At 48.7% G+C, this 18,136-nt stretch overlaps 6 non-coding genes and 1 pseudogene across 6 annotated transcripts; all 7 read right to left on the bottom strand.

Annotated features, from left to right (window-relative positions):
* Window positions 1-803: 803 nt before the first annotated feature.
* On the bottom strand, window positions 804-1,021 carry LOC130309601 (U2 spliceosomal RNA; annotated as a pseudogene).
* Window positions 1,022-3,107: 2,086 nt separating this feature from the next.
* On the bottom strand, window positions 3,108-3,298 carry LOC130309542 (U2 spliceosomal RNA). Its single transcript, XR_008858205.1, has one exon. It is a non-coding gene; the product is annotated as a U2 spliceosomal RNA (small nuclear RNA).
* Window positions 3,299-5,371: 2,073 nt separating this feature from the next.
* LOC130309541 (U2 spliceosomal RNA) lies at window positions 5,372-5,562 on the bottom strand. Its single transcript, XR_008858204.1, has one exon. It is a non-coding gene; the product is annotated as a U2 spliceosomal RNA (small nuclear RNA).
* A 2,112-nt stretch (window positions 5,563-7,674) lies between these two features.
* Window positions 7,675-7,865, bottom strand: LOC130309540 (U2 spliceosomal RNA). The gene has a single exon (XR_008858203.1). It is a non-coding gene; the product is annotated as a U2 spliceosomal RNA (small nuclear RNA).
* Window positions 7,866-9,951: 2,086 nt separating this feature from the next.
* On the bottom strand, window positions 9,952-10,142 carry LOC130309539 (U2 spliceosomal RNA). The gene has a single exon (XR_008858202.1). It is a non-coding gene; the product is annotated as a U2 spliceosomal RNA (small nuclear RNA).
* A 2,089-nt stretch (window positions 10,143-12,231) lies between these two features.
* LOC130309538 (U2 spliceosomal RNA) lies at window positions 12,232-12,422 on the bottom strand. Its single transcript, XR_008858201.1, has one exon. It is a non-coding gene; the product is annotated as a U2 spliceosomal RNA (small nuclear RNA).
* A 5,110-nt stretch (window positions 12,423-17,532) lies between these two features.
* LOC130309537 (U2 spliceosomal RNA) lies at window positions 17,533-17,723 on the bottom strand. The gene has a single exon (XR_008858200.1). It is a non-coding gene; the product is annotated as a U2 spliceosomal RNA (small nuclear RNA).
* Window positions 17,724-18,136: the final 413 nt, after the last annotated feature.

Genomic DNA, 18,136 nt, shown 5'->3' with positions numbered 1-18,136 from the left:
TCTTGAGGCTATGTGACCTTCTTGGCCACACCTATTGCAGCGAATCACACGCTCCGCGCCGCAGGTCTCCTGGGTGTGGCCAAACCTCAAGCAATTTCGGCAATACATAGGCATTTGAGGATAGAACAGGAAGCCCCGAACTCTCCCGATGGCAAAATTTGGGGGCGGATGGCAAAGACCCCCAATACCACCGGGATCCTTACGGAGCTTGACCCAGAACTTCCTCTTGCCGTTCCAGAACCGCACGGAGTTCAAGATTTTGTTTGCGAATCGCACCTCTTCGCAGTATCGTCGAAGAAAAGTGGCTATATCCTCCGTGGTCACATGAGGGCTGTGCATAGCCACCACCAACGGTATATGTTCCTCACCATAGAGGAACTGGAACGAAAGACCGTCGAGTCGATCGTCCCTCTGGTCCGCACCAGACAAGGTTGCATAGATGTTATCGCAACACGCCGTGGCCGTGAAGGTGACGGTATACAGGCCACGGCTTTCCTGGTCATTTAGACACAGGATGTCCTCCCTATTGAGGCGGAAGTAGTCAAGAAGAATCACCTCCGCAATGAAGCGGAGGTTCTTCAACTGACGATGGCTCTCCGACACCTCTATGCGGATGGTATTTCGCATCGACATTTCCCCAGAGGGGAAAGCCCAGGAGAACGGCATCTTCCACACCCAGGGACTAAGCCCCTTCCCCAATAGCAGCAGGGGCTCGGAATCCCGCTATAAAAGCGGAACCCTTACCCAAGGCAGAGGTCGGGGGTACCCTAGGTGCTTCCGAAGCTACAGGTAACGCTCAACGTACCGAAAATGCCTTCTGAGACACAAGGTCCCAGAGACAGGGGGATCGCAACCCGTTGTCTGTGGACTAAGCCCGCTCCCCAATAGCAGCAAGGGGGTGAAGTCCCTCCATAAGGAGAGACAATCCCCCAAGGCCGAGAAGCGGGGTACCACAGACACCTTCCGACCAGACCAAATGCAGATACTACACTTGATCTTAGCCAAAAGGCCGAGAAGCGATAACCGTGAAAGGGGCGGGCCCAACAAGGTCCCCTTCATGGGCACTATCACTGCTTGCTGTCAGGGAGGCTGCCAGACAATTTTCCATGCACACTCTGGGCTGGGGGGCAGTCAACCACCAGTACACACAGCAGAACCTAAACCCATACCATTATTGCTAAGCAGCAAGACAGGGGCCCATTGCACTCCCACGGGGCCTTTTTAAATGCAATCCATAACCCGGATTTGCCAGGAACCCTTCTTACTCCTCCTACTTGCATGTGACACTGGGCTTAGGATCTGCATAGGAAACACACACACAAGCACACACCTACCTTTGTTGCCTGCAGATGCCTCCTTGGCTGTCCCCAAACGGTATCAAACCAACACCCACGGGAAGCTGTAAGCATAGAGGACATGCCTGCACCCCATTGGACTTACCTGTGTGGGTTAAATCCGGGTTATTTGACAACCTATGGCGGTGATGGTTCTGCTCAGGAAGAGCAGTGCTGATGCTCCTCATAAAGCTGTCGCTGCTGTGAAGGTTCTAGGTGACATCACAATCCCTATGGTTACATACACAACAAAGCTGGGTTGTTGTTGTTTACACTCTGCAAGGCCTGTGGAAGTGAGTGACATCATAGCACTGTAGTTCTGAGGGTTCTAGATGGATGCAACAATCTCCTGTTGCTTCTATGAAGGCCATAATAGACGACATCACCAAACAGCTCCATAGTCACATACACAGCAAAGGAGAGATGTTGTTTACACCTAGTGATGTCAGTGGTATTGAGTGACATCACAGCACAGTGCTAAGGCTCCTGGGCCTGGACACAGCAGCGGCTGCAATATCTCAACGGAGAATACGTTTATATATATGTGTGTGTGTGCGCGTATATATATATATATATATATATATATATATATATATATATATATTTCTCCGCCGAAATCACTTTTAAACCCATTTCCACCTTTTTTTCCCTTCTCTTCCTCTTACTTTTTTTTCACGTTTTTTTACGTTTTTCTCCTTTTCGCCTCTTTTCTGGGCGTATTATTCTTCTTTTTCTTCTTTTTTTTCGTCTAATGCATACCCCATCAGTGCAGCAATGCTTATTCAATACCGCCAGCAGATGGAGACACTGGGGGATAATTTTCTAAGGATTTATACTGATTTTTCCTGTCTGAATTTGTCGCACAGAAAGTTGCAGGCCAAATATGTGTGACATTTCTGCGACTTTAGCTTCTAGAGCATTTTTACAACATTATACATAGGTGCTGAATACATAAAAAGCGACTGTTCAGCGACAGACAAGTCGCATCGGCTGAAAGTAGGCCAGAATGTCAGTCCATGTTGGAGCAGGTTTAGATACAGTCTAAAGCATAGATCTCAAAGTCTGTGCACAGAATTTAGCAAGGGCCTCGCACCTTCTGATGCATCAGGTAGGTGCACTATAGCATAGCCTAACCCTCTGTACTTTGGTCTATATTGATGCGGGACATAGACAGCCAGCTGATGACCAATCCATTAGTGCAATGGATGGCTGGAAGCATTTGTCTTTGCCTTTGCAATACCACAGAAGCAATGCATGGTCAATGTACAGCAATGACACACCTGTGTGAACAGCCAGGAGACCCCCCCATGTTATGTTACATAGTTACATAGTTAGTACGGTCGAAAAAAGACATATGTCCATCAAGTTCAACCAGGGAATTAAGGGGTAGGGGTGTGGCGCGATATTGGGGAAGGGATGAGATTTTATATTTCTTCATAAGCATTAATCTTATTTTGTCAATTAGGAACATTCAGCACCCACCCGCTATCAAGGCAGCTGCCTATCATGTCATGCCCTACCTGCACAGGTGTGCTGGCTACTCAAATGATCCAATTAAGGAGGCCATTTAGTCAGCAGCAGCAGAAGTCCTGTGCCTGGACGCTCCAACAGCGGCCAGACACAAGCAGAAGCAGCAGAAGCAGCAGCAGCACCACCTTTTGTTTTTTGGCTGCAGCAGCAGCAGCAGCAGCAAGGCCCACAGGGCTGGCTAGCTGGCTAGCCAGCAAGCAGGTAGCAATGAAAGTAGGAATCTTTCTTTTTAACCCTGTAAGGGGGTGGTGCACTGTACCCGAAGATACTGCCATATCGGGTCAATGCATAGGGCGACGGAAGCAAGCTTCGAAATCGGCCCCCGTTCTCAAAAATCCATTTAATATATGGTCCCCAGATAGGGGACGTATCAGATATTAAACTGATAAGAACAGATACTACACTTGATCTTAGCCAAAAGGCCGAGAAGCGATAACCGTGAAAGGGGCGGGCCCAACAAGGTCCCCTTCATGGGCACTATCACTGCTTGCTGTCAGGGAGGCTGCCAGACAATTTTCCATGCACACTCTGGGCTGGGGGGCAGTCAACCACCAGTACACACAGCAGAACCTAAACCCATACCATTATTGCTAAGCAGCAAGACAGGGGCCCATTGCACTCCCACGGGGCCTTTTTAAATGCAATCCATAACCCGGATTTGCCAGGAACCCTTCTTACTCCTCCTACTTGCATGTGACACTGGGCTTAGGATCTGCATAGGAAACACACACACAAGCACACACCTACCTTTGTTGCCTGCAGATGCCTCCTTGGCTGTCCCCAAACGGTATCAAACCAACACCCACGGGAAGCTGTAAGCATAGAGGACATGCCTGCACCCCATTGGACTTACCTGTGTGGGTTAAATCCGGGTTATTTGACAACCTATGGCGGTGATGGTTCTGCTCAGGCAGAGCAGTGCTGATGCTCCTCATAAAGCTGTCGCTGCTGTGAAGGTTCTAGGTGACATCACAATCCCTATGGTTACATACACAACAAAGCTGGGTTGTTGTTGTTTACACTCTGCAAGGCCTGTGGAAGTGAGTGACATCATAGCACTGTAGTTCTGAGGGTTCTAGATGGATGCAACAATCTCCTGTTGCTTCTATGAAGGCCATAATAGACGACATCACCAAACAGCTCCATAGTCACATACACAGCAAAGGAGAGATGTTGTTTACACCTAGTGATGTCAGTGGTATTGAGTGACATCACAGCACAGTGCTAAGGCTCCTGGGCCTGGACACAGCAGCGGCTGCAATATCTCAACGGAGAATACGTTTATATATATGTGTGTGTGCGCGTATATATATATATATATATATATATATATATTTCTCCGCCGAAATCACTTTTAAACCCATTTCCACCTTTTTTTCCCTTCTCTTCCTCTTACTTTTTTTTCACGTTTTTTTACGTTTTTCTCCTTTTCGCCTCTTTTCTGGGCGTATTATTCTTCTTTTTCTTCTTTTTTTTCGTCTAATGCATACCCCATCAGTGCAGCAATGCTTATTCAATACCGCCAGCAGATGGAGACACTGGGGGATAATTTTCTAAGGATTTATACTGATTTTTCCTGTCTGAATTTGTCGCACAGAAAGTTGCAGGCCAAATATGTGTGACATTTCTGCGACTTTAGCTTCTAGAGCATTTTTACAACATTATACATAGGTGCTGAATACATAAAAAGCGACTGTTCAGCGACAGACAAGTCGCATCGGCTGAAAGTAGGCCAGAATGTCAGTCCATGTTGGAGCAGGTTTAGATACAGTCTAAAGCATAGATCTCAAAGTCTGTGCACAGAATTTAGCAAGGGCCTCGCACCTTCTGATGCATCAGGTAGGTGCACTATAGCATAGCCTAACCCTCTGTACTTTGGTCTATATTGATGTGGGACATAGACAGCCAGCTGATGACCAATCCATTAGTGCAATGGATGGCTGGAAGCATTTGTCTTTGCCTTTGCAATACCACAGAAGCAATGCATGGTCAATGTACAGCAATGACACACCTGTGTGAACAGCCAGGAGACCCCCCCATGTTATGTTACATAGTTACATAGTTAGTACGGTCGAAAAAAGACATATGTCCATCAAGTTCAACCAGGGAATTAAGGGGTAGGGGTGTGGCGCGATATTGGGGAAGGGATGAGATTTTATATTTCTTCATAAGCATTAATCTTATTTTGTCAATTAGGAACATTCAGCACCCACCCGCTATCAAGGCAGCTGCCTATCATGTCATGCCCTACCTGCACAGGTGTGCTGGCTACTCAAATGATCCAATTAAGGAGGCCATTTAGTCAGCAGCAGCAGAAGTCCTGTGCCTGGACGCTCCAACAGCGGCCAGACACAAGCAGAAGCAGCAGAAGCAGCAGCAGCACCACCTTTTGTTTTTTGGCTGCAGCAGCAGCAGCAGCAGCAGCAAGGCCCACAGGGCTGGCTAGCTGGCTAGCCAGTGAGCAGGCAGCAATGAAAGTAGGAATCTTTCTTTTTAACCCTGTAAGGGGGTGGTGCACTGTACCCGAAGATACTGCCATATCGGGTCAATGCATAGGGCGACGGAAGCAAGCTTCGAAATCGGCCCCCGTTCTCAAAAATCCATTTAATATATGGTCCCCAGATAGGGGACGTATCAGATATTAAACTGATAAGAACAGATACTACACTTGATCTTAGCCAAAAGGCCGAGAAGCGATAACCGTGAAAGGGGCGGGCCCAACAAGGTCCCCTTCATGGGCACTATCACTGCTTGCTGTCAGGGAGGCTGCCAGACAATTTTCCATGCACACTCTGGGCTGGGGGGCAGTCAACCACCAGTACACACAGCAGAACCTAAACCCATACCATTATTGCTAAGCAGCAAGACAGGGGCCCATTGCACTCCCACGGGGCCTTTTTAAATGCAATCCATAACCCGGATTTGCCAGGAACCCTTCTTACTCCTCCTACTTGCATGTGACACTGGGCTTAGGATCTGCATAGGAAACACACACACAAGCACACACCTACCTTTGTTGCCTGCAGATGCCTCCTTGGCTGTCCCCAAACGGTATCAAACCAACACCCACGGGAAGCTGTAAGCATAGAGGACATGCCTGCACCCCATTGGACTTACCTGTGTGGGTTAAATCCGGGTTATTTGACAACCTATGGCGGTGATGGTTCTGCTCAGGCAGAGCAGTGCTGATGCTCCTCATAAAGCTGTCGCTGCTGTGAAGGTTCTAGGTGACATCACAATCCCTATGGTTACATACACAACAAAGCTGGGTTGTTGTTGTTTACACTCTGCAAGGCCTGTGGAAGTGAGTGACATCATAGCACTGTAGTTCTGAGGGTTCTAGATGGATGCAACAATCTCCTGTTGCTTCTATGAAGGCCATAATAGACGACATCACCAAACAGCTCCATAGTCACATACACAGCAAAGGAGAGATGTTGTTTACACCTAGTGATGTCAGTGGTATTGAGTGACATCACAGCACAGTGCTAAGGCTCCTGGGCCTGGACACAGCAGCGGCTGCAATATCTCAACGGAGAATACGTTTATATATATGTGTGTGTGTGTGCGCGTATATATATATATATATATATATATATATATATATATATATATATATATATATATATATATATATATTCTCCGCCGAAATCACTTTTAAACCCATTTCCACCTTTTTTTCCCTTCTCTTCCTCTTACTTTTTTTTCACGTTTTTTTACGTTTTTCTCCTTTTCGCCTCTTTTCTGGGCGTATTATTCTTCTTTTTCTTCTTTTTTTTCGTCTAATGCATACCCCATCAGTGCAGCAATGCTTATTCAATACCGCCAGCAGATGGAGACACTGGGGGATAATTTTCTAAGGATTTATACTGATTTTTCCTGTCTGAATTTGTCGCACAGAAAGTTGCAGGCCAAATATGTGTGACATTTCTGCGACTTTAGCTTCTAGAGCATTTTTACAACATTATACATAGGTGCTGAATACATAAAAAGCGACTGTTCAGCGACAGACAAGTCGCATCGGCTGAAAGTAGGCCAGAATGTCAGTCCATGTTGGAGCAGGTTTAGATACAGTCTAAAGCATAGATCTCAAAGTCTGTGCACAGAATTTAGCAAGGGCCTCGCACCTTCTGATGCATCAGGTAGGTGCACTATAGCATAGCCTAACCCTCTGTACTTTGGTCTATATTGATGCGGGACATAGACAGCCAGCTGATGACCAATCCATTAGTGCAATGGATGGCTGGAAGCATTTGTCTTTGCCTTTGCAATACCACAGAAGCAATGCATGGTCAATGTACAGCAATGACACACCTGTGTGAACAGCCAGGAGACCCCCCCATGTTATGTTACATAGTTACATAGTTAGTACGGTCGAAAAAAGACATATGTCCATCAAGTTCAACCAGGGAATTAAGGGGTAGGGGTGTGGCGCGATATTGGGGAAGGGATGAGATTTTATATTTCTTCATAAGCATTAATCTTATTTTGTCAATTAGGAACATTCAGCACCCACCCGCTATCAAGGCAGCTGCCTATCATGTCATGCCCTACCTGCACAGGTGTGCTGGCTACTCAAATGATCCAATTAAGGAGGCCATTTAGTCAGCAGCAGCAGAAGTCCTGTGCCTGGACGCTCCAACAGCGGCCAGACACAAGCAGAAGCAGAAGCAGAAGCAGCAGCAGCACCACCTTTTGTTTTTTGGCTGCAGCAGCAGCAGCAGCAGCAAGGCCCACAGGGCTGGCTAGCTGGCTAGCCAGCAAGCAGGTAGCAATGAAAGTAGGAATCTTTCTTTTTAACCCTGTAAGGGGGTGGTGCACTGTACCCGAAGATACTGCCATATCGGGTCAATGCATAGGGCGACGGAAGCAAGCTTCGAAATCGGCCCCCGTTCTCAAAAATCCATTTAATATATGGTCCCCAGATAGGGGACGTATCAGATATTAAACTGATAAGAACAGATACTACACTTGATCTTAGCCAAAAGGCCGAGAAGCGATAACCGTGAAAGGGGCGGGCCCAACAAGGTCCCCTTCATGGGCACTATCACTGCTTGCTGTCAGGGAGGCTGCCAGACAATTTTCCATGCACACTCTGGGCTGGGGGGCAGTCAACCACCAGTACACACAGCAGAACCTAAACCCATACCATTATTGCTAAGCAGCAAGACAGGGGCCCATTGCACTCCCACGGGGCCTTTTTAAATGCAATCCATAACCCGGATTTGCCAGGAACCCTTCTTACTCCTCCTACTTGCATGTGACACTGGGCTTAGGATCTGCATAGGAAACACACACACAAGCACACACCTACCTTTGTTGCCTGCAGATGCCTCCTTGGCTGTCCCCAAACGGTATCAAACCAACACCCACGGGAAGCTGTAAGCATAGAGGACATGCCTGCACCCCATTGGACTTACCTGTGTGGGTTAAATCCGGGTTATTTGACAACCTATGGCGGTGATGGTTCTGCTCAGGCAGAGCAGTGCTGATGCTCCTCATAAAGCTGTCGCTGCTGTGAAGGTTCTAGGTGACATCACAATCCCTATGGTTACATACACAACAAAGCTGGGTTGTTGTTGTTTACACTCTGCAAGGCCTGTGGAAGTGAGTGACATCATAGCACTGTAGTTCTGAGGGTTCTAGATGGATGCAACAATCTCCTGTTGCTTCTATGAAGGCCATAATAGACGACATCACCAAACAGCTCCATAGTCACATACACAGCAAAGGAGAGATGTTGTTTACACCTAGTGATGTCAGTGGTATTGAGTGACATCACAGCACAGTGCTAAGGCTCCTGGGCCTGGACACAGCAGCGGCTGCAATATCTCAACGGAGAATACGTTTATATATATGTGTGTGTGTGCGCGTATATATATATATATATATATATATATATATATATATATATATATATCTCCGCCGAAATCACTTTTAAACCCATTTCCACCTTTTTTTCCCTTCTCTTCCTCTTACTTTTTTTTCACGTTTTTTTACGTTTTTCTCCTTTTCGCCTCTTTTCTGGGCGTATTATTCTTCTTTTTCTTCTTTTTTTTCGTCTAATGCATACCCCATCAGTGCAGCAATGCTTATTCAATACCGCCAGCAGATGGAGACACTGGGGGATAATTTTCTAAGGATTTATACTGATTTTTCCTGTCTGAATTTGTCGCACAGAAAGTTGCAGGCCAAATATGTGTGACATTTCTGCGACTTTAGCTTCTAGAGCATTTTTACAACATTATACATAGGTGCTGAATACATAAAAAGCGACTGTTCAGCGACAGACAAGTCGCATCGGCTGAAAGTAGGCCAGAATGTCAGTCCATGTTGGAGCAGGTTTAGATACAGTCTAAAGCATAGATCTCAAAGTCTGTGCACAGAATTTAGCAAGGGCCTCGCACCTTCTGATGCATCAGGTAGGTGCACTATAGCATAGCCTAACCCTCTGTACTTTGGTCTATATTGATGCGGGACATAGACAGCCAGCTGATGACCAATCCATTAGTGCAATGGATGGCTGGAAGCATTTGTCTTTGCCTTTGCAATACCACAGAAGCAATGCATGGTCAATGTACAGCAATGACACACCTGTGTGAACAGCCAGGAGACCCCCCCATGTTATGTTACATAGTTACATAGTTAGTACGGTCGAAAAAAGACATATGTCCATCAAGTTCAACCAGGGAATTAAGGGGTAGGGGTGTGGCGCGATATTGGGGAAGGGATGAGATTTTATATTTCTTCATAAGCATTAATCTTATTTTGTCAATTAGGAACATTCAGCACCCACCCGCTATCAAGGCAGCTGCCTATCATGTCATGCCCTACCTGCACAGGTGTGCTGGCTACTCAAATGATCCAATTAAGGAGGCCATTTAGTCAGCAGCAGCAGAAGTCCTGTGCCTGGACGCTCCAACAGCGGCCAGACACAAGCAGAAGCAGCAGAAGCAGCAGCAGCACCACCTTTTGTTTTTTGGCTGCAGCAGCAGCAGCAGCAGCAAGGCCCACAGGGCTGGCTAGCTGGCTAGCCAGCAAGCAGGTAGCAATGAAAGTAGGAATCTTTCTTTTTAACCCTGTAAGGGGGTGGTGCACTGTACCCGAAGATACTGCCATATCGGGTCAATGCATAGGGCGACGGAAGCAAGCTTCGAAATCGGCCCCCGTTCTCAAAAATCCATTTAATATATGGTCCCCAGATAGGGGACGTATCAGATATTAAACTGATAAGAACAGATACTACACTTGATCTTAGCCAAAAGGCCGAGAAGCGATAACCGTGAAAGGGGCGGGCCCAACAAGGTCCCCTTCATGGGCACTATCACTGCTTGCTGTCAGGGAGGCTGCCAGACAATTTTCCATGCACACTCTGGGCTGGGGGGCAGTCAACCACCAGTACACACAGCAGAACCTAAACCCATACCATTATTGCTAAGCAGCAAGACAGGGGCCCATTGCACTCCCACGGGGCCTTTTTAAATGCAATCCATAACCCGGATTTGCCAGGAACCCTTCTTACTCCTCCTACTTGCATGTGACACTGGGCTTAGGATCTGCATAGGAAACACACACACAAGCACACACCTACCTTTGTTGCCTGCAGATGCCTCCTTGGCTGTCCCCAAACGGTATCAAACCAACACCCACGGGAAGCTGTAAGCATAGAGGACATGCCTGCACCCCATTGGACTTACCTGTGTGGGTTAAATCCGGGTTATTTGACAACCTATGGCGGTGATGGTTCTGCTCAGGCAGAGCAGTGCTGATGCTCCTCATAAAGCTGTCGCTGCTGTGAAGGTTCTAGGTGACATCACAATCCCTATGGTTACATACACAACAAAGCTGGGTTGTTGTTGTTTACACTCTGCAAGGCCTGTGGAAGTGAGTGACATCATAGCACTGTAGTTCTGAGGGTTCTAGATGGATGCAACAATCTCCTGTTGCTTCTATGAAGGCCATAATAGACGACATCACCAAACAGCTCCATAGTCACATACACAGCAAAGGAGAGATGTTGTTTACACCTAGTGATGTCAGTGGTATTGAGTGACATCACAGCACAGTGCTAAGGCTCCTGGGCCTGGACACAGCAGCGGCTGCAATATCTCAACGGAGAATACGTTTATATATATGTGTGTGTGTGTGCGCGTATATATATATATATATATATATATATATATATATATATATATATATTCTCCGCCGAAATCACTTTTAAACCCATTTCCACCTTTTTTTCCCTTCTCTTCCTCTTACTTTTTTTTCACGTTTTTTTACGTTTTTCTCCTTTTCGCCTCTTTTCTGGGCGTATTATTCTTCTTTTTCTTCTTTTTTTTCGTCTAATGCATACCCCATCAGTGCAGCAATGCTTATTCAATACCGCCAGCAGATGGAGACACTGGGGGATAATTTTCTAAGGATTTATACTGATTTTTCCTGTCTGAATTTGTCGCACAGAAAGTTGCAGGCCAAATATGTGTGACATTTCTGCGACTTTAGCTTCTAGAGCATTTTTACAACATTATACATAGGTGCTGAATACATAAAAAGCGACTGTTCAGCGACAGACAAGTCGCATCGGCTGAAAGTAGGCCAGAATGTCAGTCCATGTTGGAGCAGGTTTAGATACAGTCTAAAGCATAGATCTCAAAGTCTGTGCACAGAATTTAGCAAGGGCCTCGCACCTTCTGATGCATCAGGTAGGTGCACTATAGCATAGCCTAACCCTCTGTACTTTGGTCTATATTGATGCGGGACATAGACAGCCAGCTGATGACCAATCCATTAGTGCAATGGATGGCTGGAAGCATTTGTCTTTGCCTTTGCAATACCACAGAAGCAATGCATGGTCAATGTACAGCAATGACACACCTGTGTGAACAGCCAGGAGACCCCCCCATGTTATGTTACATAGTTACATAGTTAGTACGGTCGAAAAAAGACATATGTCCATCAAGTTCAACCAGGGAATTAAGGGGTAGGGGTGTGGCGCGATATTGGGGAAGGGATGAGATTTTATATTTCTTCATAAGCATTAATCTTATTTTGTCAATTAGGAACATTCAGCACCCACCCGTTATCAAGGCAGCTGCCTTTCATGTCATGCCCTACCTGCACAGGTGTGCTGGCTACTCAAATGATCCAATTAAGGAGGCCATTTAGTCAGCAGCAGCAGAAGTCCTGTGCCTGGACGCTCCAACAGCGGCCAGACACAAGCAGAAGCAGCAGAAGCAGCAGCAGCACCACCTTTTGTTTTTTGGCTGCAGCAGCAGCAGCAGCAGCAAGGCCCACAGGGCTGGCTAGCTGGCTAGCCAGCAAGCAGGTAGCAATGAAAGTAGGAATCTTTCTTTTTAACCCTGTAAGGGGGTGGTGCACTGTACCCGAAGATACTGCCATATCGGGTCAATGCATAGGGCGACGGAAGCAAGCTTCGAAATCGGCCCCCGTTCTCAAAAATCCATTTAATATATGGTCCCCAGATAGGGGACGTATCAGATATTAAACTGATAAGAACAGATACTACACTTGATCTTAGCCAAAAGGCCGAGAAGCGATAACCGTGAAAGGGGTGGGCCCAACAAGGTCCCCTTCATGGGCACTATCACTGCTTGCTGTCAGGGAGGCTGCCAGACAATTTTCCATGCACACTCTGGGCTGGGGGGCAGTCAACCACCAGTACACACAGCAGAACCTAAACCCATACCATTATTGCTAAGCAGCAAGACAGGGGCCCATTGCACTCCCACGGGGCCTTTTTAAATGCAATCCATAACCCGGATTTGCCAGGAACCCTTCTTACTCCTCCTACTTGCATGTGACACTGGGCTTAGGATCTGCATAGGAAACACAAACACAAGCACACACCTACCTTTGTTGCCTGCAGATGCCTCCTTGGCTGTCCCCAAACGGTATCAAACCAACACCCACGGGAAGCTGTAAGCATAGAGGACATGCCTGCACCCCATTGGACTTACCTGTGTGGGTTAAATCCGGGTTATTTGACAACCTATGGCGGTGATGGTTCTGCTCAGGCAGAGCAGTGCTGATGCTCCTCATAAAGCTGTCGCTGCTGTGAAGGTTCTAGGTGACATCACAATCCCTATGGTTACATACACAACAAAGCTGGGTTGTTGTTGTTTACACTCTGCAAGGCCTGTGGAAGTGAGTGACATCATAGCACTGTAGTTCTGAGGGTTCTAGATGGATGCAACAATCTCCTGTTGCTTCTATGAAGGCCATAATAGACGACATCACCAAACAGCTCCATAGTCACATACACAGCAAAGGAGAGATGTTGTTTACACCTAGTGATGTCAGTGGTATTGAGTGACATCACAGCACAGTGCTAAGGCTCCTGGGCCTGGACACAGCAGCGGCTGCAATATCTCAACGGAGATTACGTTTATATATATGTGTGTGTGTGCGCGTATATATATATATATATATATATATATATATATATATATATATATTTCTCCGCCGAAATCACTTTTAAACCCATTTCCACCTTTTTTTCCCTTCTCTTCCTCTTACTTTTTTTTCACGTTTTTTTACGTTTTTCTCCTTTTCGCCTCTTTTCTGGGCGTATTATTCTTCTTTTTCTTCTTTTTTTTCGTCTAATGCATACCCCATCAGTGCAGCAATGCTTATTCAATACCGCCAGCAGATGGAGACACTGGGGGATAATTTTCTAAGGATTTATACTGATTTTTCCTGTCTGAATTTGTCGCACAGAAAGTTGCAGGCCAAATATGTGTGACATTTCTGCGACTTTAGCTTCTAGAGCATTTTTACAACATTATACATAGGTGCTGAATACATAAAAAGCGACTGTTCAGCGACAGACAAGTCGCATCGGCTGAAAGTAGGCCAGAATGTCAGTCCATGTTGGAGCAGGTTTAGATACAGTCTAAAGCATAGATCTCAAAGTCTGTGCACAGAATTTAGCAAGGGCCTCGCACCTTCTGATGCATCAGGTAGGTGCACTATAGCATAGCCTAACCCTCTGTACTTTGGTCTATATTGATGCGGGACATAGACAGCCAGCTGATGACCAATCCATTAGTGCAATGGATGGCTGGAAGCATTTGTCTTTGCCTTTGCAATACCACAGAAGCAATGCATGGTCAATGTACAGCAATGACACACCTGTGTGAACAGCCAGGAGACCCCCCCATGTTATGTTACATAGTTACATAGTTAGTACGGTCGAAAAAAGACATATGTCCATTGTCACGATTCGGCTTCCAGGTAGTGGATCCTCTGTGTCAGCGAGGGATTGGCGTGGACCGTGCTAGTGGACCGGTTCTAAGAGGCTACTGGTTTTCACCAGAGCCCGCCGCAAAGCGGGATGGTCTTGCTGCGGCAGTAGCAACCAGGTCGTATCCACTAGCAACGGCTCTACCTCGCTGACTGCTGAGAAGGCGTGGGACAGAAGGACTAGGCAGAGGCAAGGTCAGACGTAGCAGAAGGTCGGGGGCAGGCGGCAAGGTTCGTAGTCAGGAAGGGTAGCAGAAGTTCAGGTACACAGGCTTTGGACAACACTAAACGCTTTCACTGGCACAAGGCAACAAGATCCGGCAAGGGAGTGCAAGGGAGGAGACTAGATATAGCCAGGGAACAGGTGGGAACCAATTAAGCTAATTGGGCCAGGCACCAATCATTGTTTCACTGGCCCTTTAAGTCTCAGAGAGCTGGCGCGCGCGCGCCCTAGAGAGCGGAGCCGCGCGCGCCAGCACATGACAGCAGGGGACCGGGACGGGTAAGTGACCTGGGATGCGATTCGCGAGCGGGCGCGTCCCGCTGTGCGAATCGCATCCCCAACGGCCAAGACAGTGCAGCGCTCCCGGTCAGCGGGACTGACCGGGGCGCTGCAGGGAGAAAGACGCCGTGAGCGCTCCGGGGAGGAGCGGGGACCCGGAGCGCTAGGCGTAACAGTACCCCCCCCCTTAGGTTTCCCCTTCTCTTTGTCCGGTAACTGCCTCCCCTGGGATGAGGACACCTGGAAAGAATGGGGGGTTTCCTCAACGGCAGGCAGTACAGCAGGAGTGGGAATGGGGAGGGAGGGCAGAGGGCGAGGCCTGGCACGGAGCAGTGTGACACCAGGACGGGGACCATGGGGAGGCACAGAGGCTTGCCTGACGGGACTGGGAGGGGGGGAGAGGCACTTCCTGTGGCAGGCAGAGTCCCAATTCCTGATCTCCCCGGTGGTCCAATCAATGGTGGGGGAATGAAGCCGGAGCCAAGGCAGACCGAGGAGGACCTCAGAGGTACAGCCGGGGAGAACGAAGATCTCAATCCTCTCAAGGTGGGGTCCAATAGACATGAGGAGGGGCTCTGTGCGGTAACGCACGGTGCAGTCCAATCTGGCTCCGTTGACCGCGGAAATGTAGAGCGGCTTGACGAGACGGGTCACCGGGATGCTGAATTTATTAACAAACGACTCCAAAATAAAATTTCCAGAGGCACTGGAGTCCAAGCAGGCCACGGCTGAGAGGGAGGAGTTGGCTGAAGAAGAAATCCGCACGGGTACCGTGAGACGTGGATGAGCAGACTTGGAACCAAGAGACGCCACACCCACGTGAGCTGGGTGCGTGCGTGCGTTTCCCAGGCGTGGAGGACGGATAGGGCAATCCACCAAGAAATGCTCGGTACTGGCACAGTAAAGACAGAGATTTTCTTCCCTACGGCGATTCCCCTCTTCCTGGGTCAGGCGAGACTTATCCACTTGCATGGCCTCCTCGGCGGGAGGCCCAGGCGTAGATTGCAACGGATACTGTGGGAGAGGTGCCCAGAAATCTAAGTCTTTTTCCTGGCGGAGCTCTTGGTGTCGCTCAGAAAAACGCATGTCAATGCGGGTAGCTAGATGGATGAGTTCTTGCAGATTGGCAGGAATCTCTCGTGCGGCCAGCACATCCTTGATGCGACTGGATAGGCCTTTTTTAAAGGTCGCGCAGAGAGCCTCGTTATTCCAGGATAATTCTGAAGCAAGAGTACGGAATTGTACGGCATACTCGCCAACGGAAGAATTACCCTGGACCAGGTTCAACAGGGCAGTCTCGGCAGAAGAAGCTCGGGCTGGCTCCTCGAAGACACTCCGGAGTTCAGTGAAGAAGGCCTGGACTGTGGCTGTGGCAGGATCATTGCGGTCCCAGAGCGGTGTGGCCCAAGACAAGGCCTTTCCTGAGAGAAGGCTTACTATGAACGCCACCTTAGACCGTTCTGAAGGAAACAAGTCCGACATCATCTCCATATGCAGAGAACACTGAGACAAAAATCCACGGCAGAGTCTGGAGTCCCCATCAAATTTGTCCGGCAGGGACAAGCGGAGGCTAGGAGCGGCCACTCGCTGCGGAGGAGGTGCAGGAGCTGGCGGAGGAGATGGTTGCTGCTGTAGCAGAGGCAGAAGTTGCTGTAACGTGGCGGTCAACTGCGACAGCTGCTGTCCTTGTTGGGCAATCTGCTGCGATTGCTGAGCGACCACCGTGGTAAGGTCAGCGAGACTTGGCAGCGGCACCTCAGCGGGATCCATGGCCGGATCTACTGTCACGATTCGGCTTCCAGGTAGTGGATCCTCTGTGTCAGCGAGGGATTGGCGTGGACCGTGCTAGTGGACCGGTTCTAAGAGGCTACTGGTTTTCACCAGAGCCCGCCGCAAAGCGGGATGGTCTTGCTGCGGCAGTAGCAACCAGGTCGTATCCACTAGCAACGGCTCTACCTCGCTGACTGCTGAGAAGGCGTGGGACAGAAGGACTAGGCAGAGGCAAGGTCAGACGTAGCAGAAGGTCGGGGGCAGGCGGCAAGGTTCGTAGTCAGGAAGGGTAGCAGAAGTTCAGGTACACAGGCTTTGGACAACACTAAACGCTTTCACTGGCACAAGGCAACAAGATCCGGCAAGGGAGTGCAAGGGAGGAGACTAGATATAGCCAGGGAACAGGTGGGAACCAATTAAGCTAATTGGGCCAGGCACCAATCATTGGTGCACTGGCCCTTTAAGTCTCAGAGAGCTGGCGCGCGCGCGCCCTAGAGAGCGGAGCCGCGCGCGCCAGCACATGACAGCAGGGGACCGGGACGGGTAAGTGACCTGGGATGCGATTCGCGAGCGGGCGCGTCCCGCTGTGCGAATCGCATCCCCAACGGCCAAGACAGTGCAGCGCTCCCGGTCAGCGGGACTGACCGGGGCGCTGCAGGGAGAAAGACGCCGTGAGCGCTCCGGGGAGGAGCGGGGACCCGGAGCGCTAGGCGTAACATCCATCAAGTTCAACCAGGGAATTAAGGGGTAGGGGTGTGGCGCGATATTGGGGAAGGGATGAGATTTTATATTTCTTCATAAGCATTAATCTTATTTTGTCAATTAGGAACATTCAGCACCCACCCGCTATCAAGGCAGCTGCCTATCATGTCATGCCCTACCTGCACAGGTGTGCTGGCTACTCAAATGATCCAATTAAGGAGGCCATTTAGTCAGCAGCAGCAGAAGTCCTGTGCCTGGACGCTCCAACAGCGGCCAGACACAAGCAGAAGCAGCAGAAGCAGCAGCAGCACCACCTTTTGTTTTTTGGCTGCAGCAGCAGCAGCAGCAGCAAGGCCCACAGGGCTGGCTAGCTGGCTAGCCAGCAAGCAGGTAGCAATGAAAGTAGGAATCTTTCTTTTTAACCCTGTAAGGGGGTGGTGCACTGTACCCGAAGATACTGCCATATCGGGTCAATGCATAGGGCGACGGAAGCAAGCTTCGAAATCGGCCCCCGTTCTCAAAAATCCATTTAATATATGGTCCCCAGATAGGGGACGTATCAGATATTAAACTGATAAGAACAGATACTACACTTGATCTTAGCCAAAAGGCCGAGAAGCGATAACCGTGAAAGGGGCGGGCCCAACAAGGTCCCCTTCATGGGCACTATCACTGCTTGCTGTCAGGGAGGCTGCCAGACAATTTTCCATGCACACTCTGGGCTGGGGGGCAGTCAACCACCAGTACACACAGCAGAACCTAAACCCATACCATTATTGCTAAGCAGCAAGACAGGGGCCCATTGCACTCCCACAGGGCCTTTTTAAATGCAATCCATAACCCGGATTTGCCAGGAACCCTTCTTACTCCTCCTACTTGCATGTGACACTGGGCTTAGGATCTGCATAGGAAACACACACACAAGCACACACCTACCTTTGTTGCCTGCAGATGCCTCCTTGGCTGTCCCCAAACGGTATCAAACCAACACCCACGGGAAGCTGTAAGCATAGAGGACATGCCTGCACCCCATTGG

The sequence above is a fragment of the Hyla sarda genome, unplaced genomic scaffold (genome assembly GCF_029499605.1).
Source record: "Hyla sarda isolate aHylSar1 unplaced genomic scaffold, aHylSar1.hap1 scaffold_153, whole genome shotgun sequence".
In the NCBI taxonomy this organism is placed as follows: domain Eukaryota; kingdom Metazoa; phylum Chordata; class Amphibia; order Anura; family Hylidae; genus Hyla; species Hyla sarda.
The sequence above is the reverse complement of the archived record's forward strand: the minus strand, read 5'-3'. Positions and strand labels throughout refer to the sequence as shown.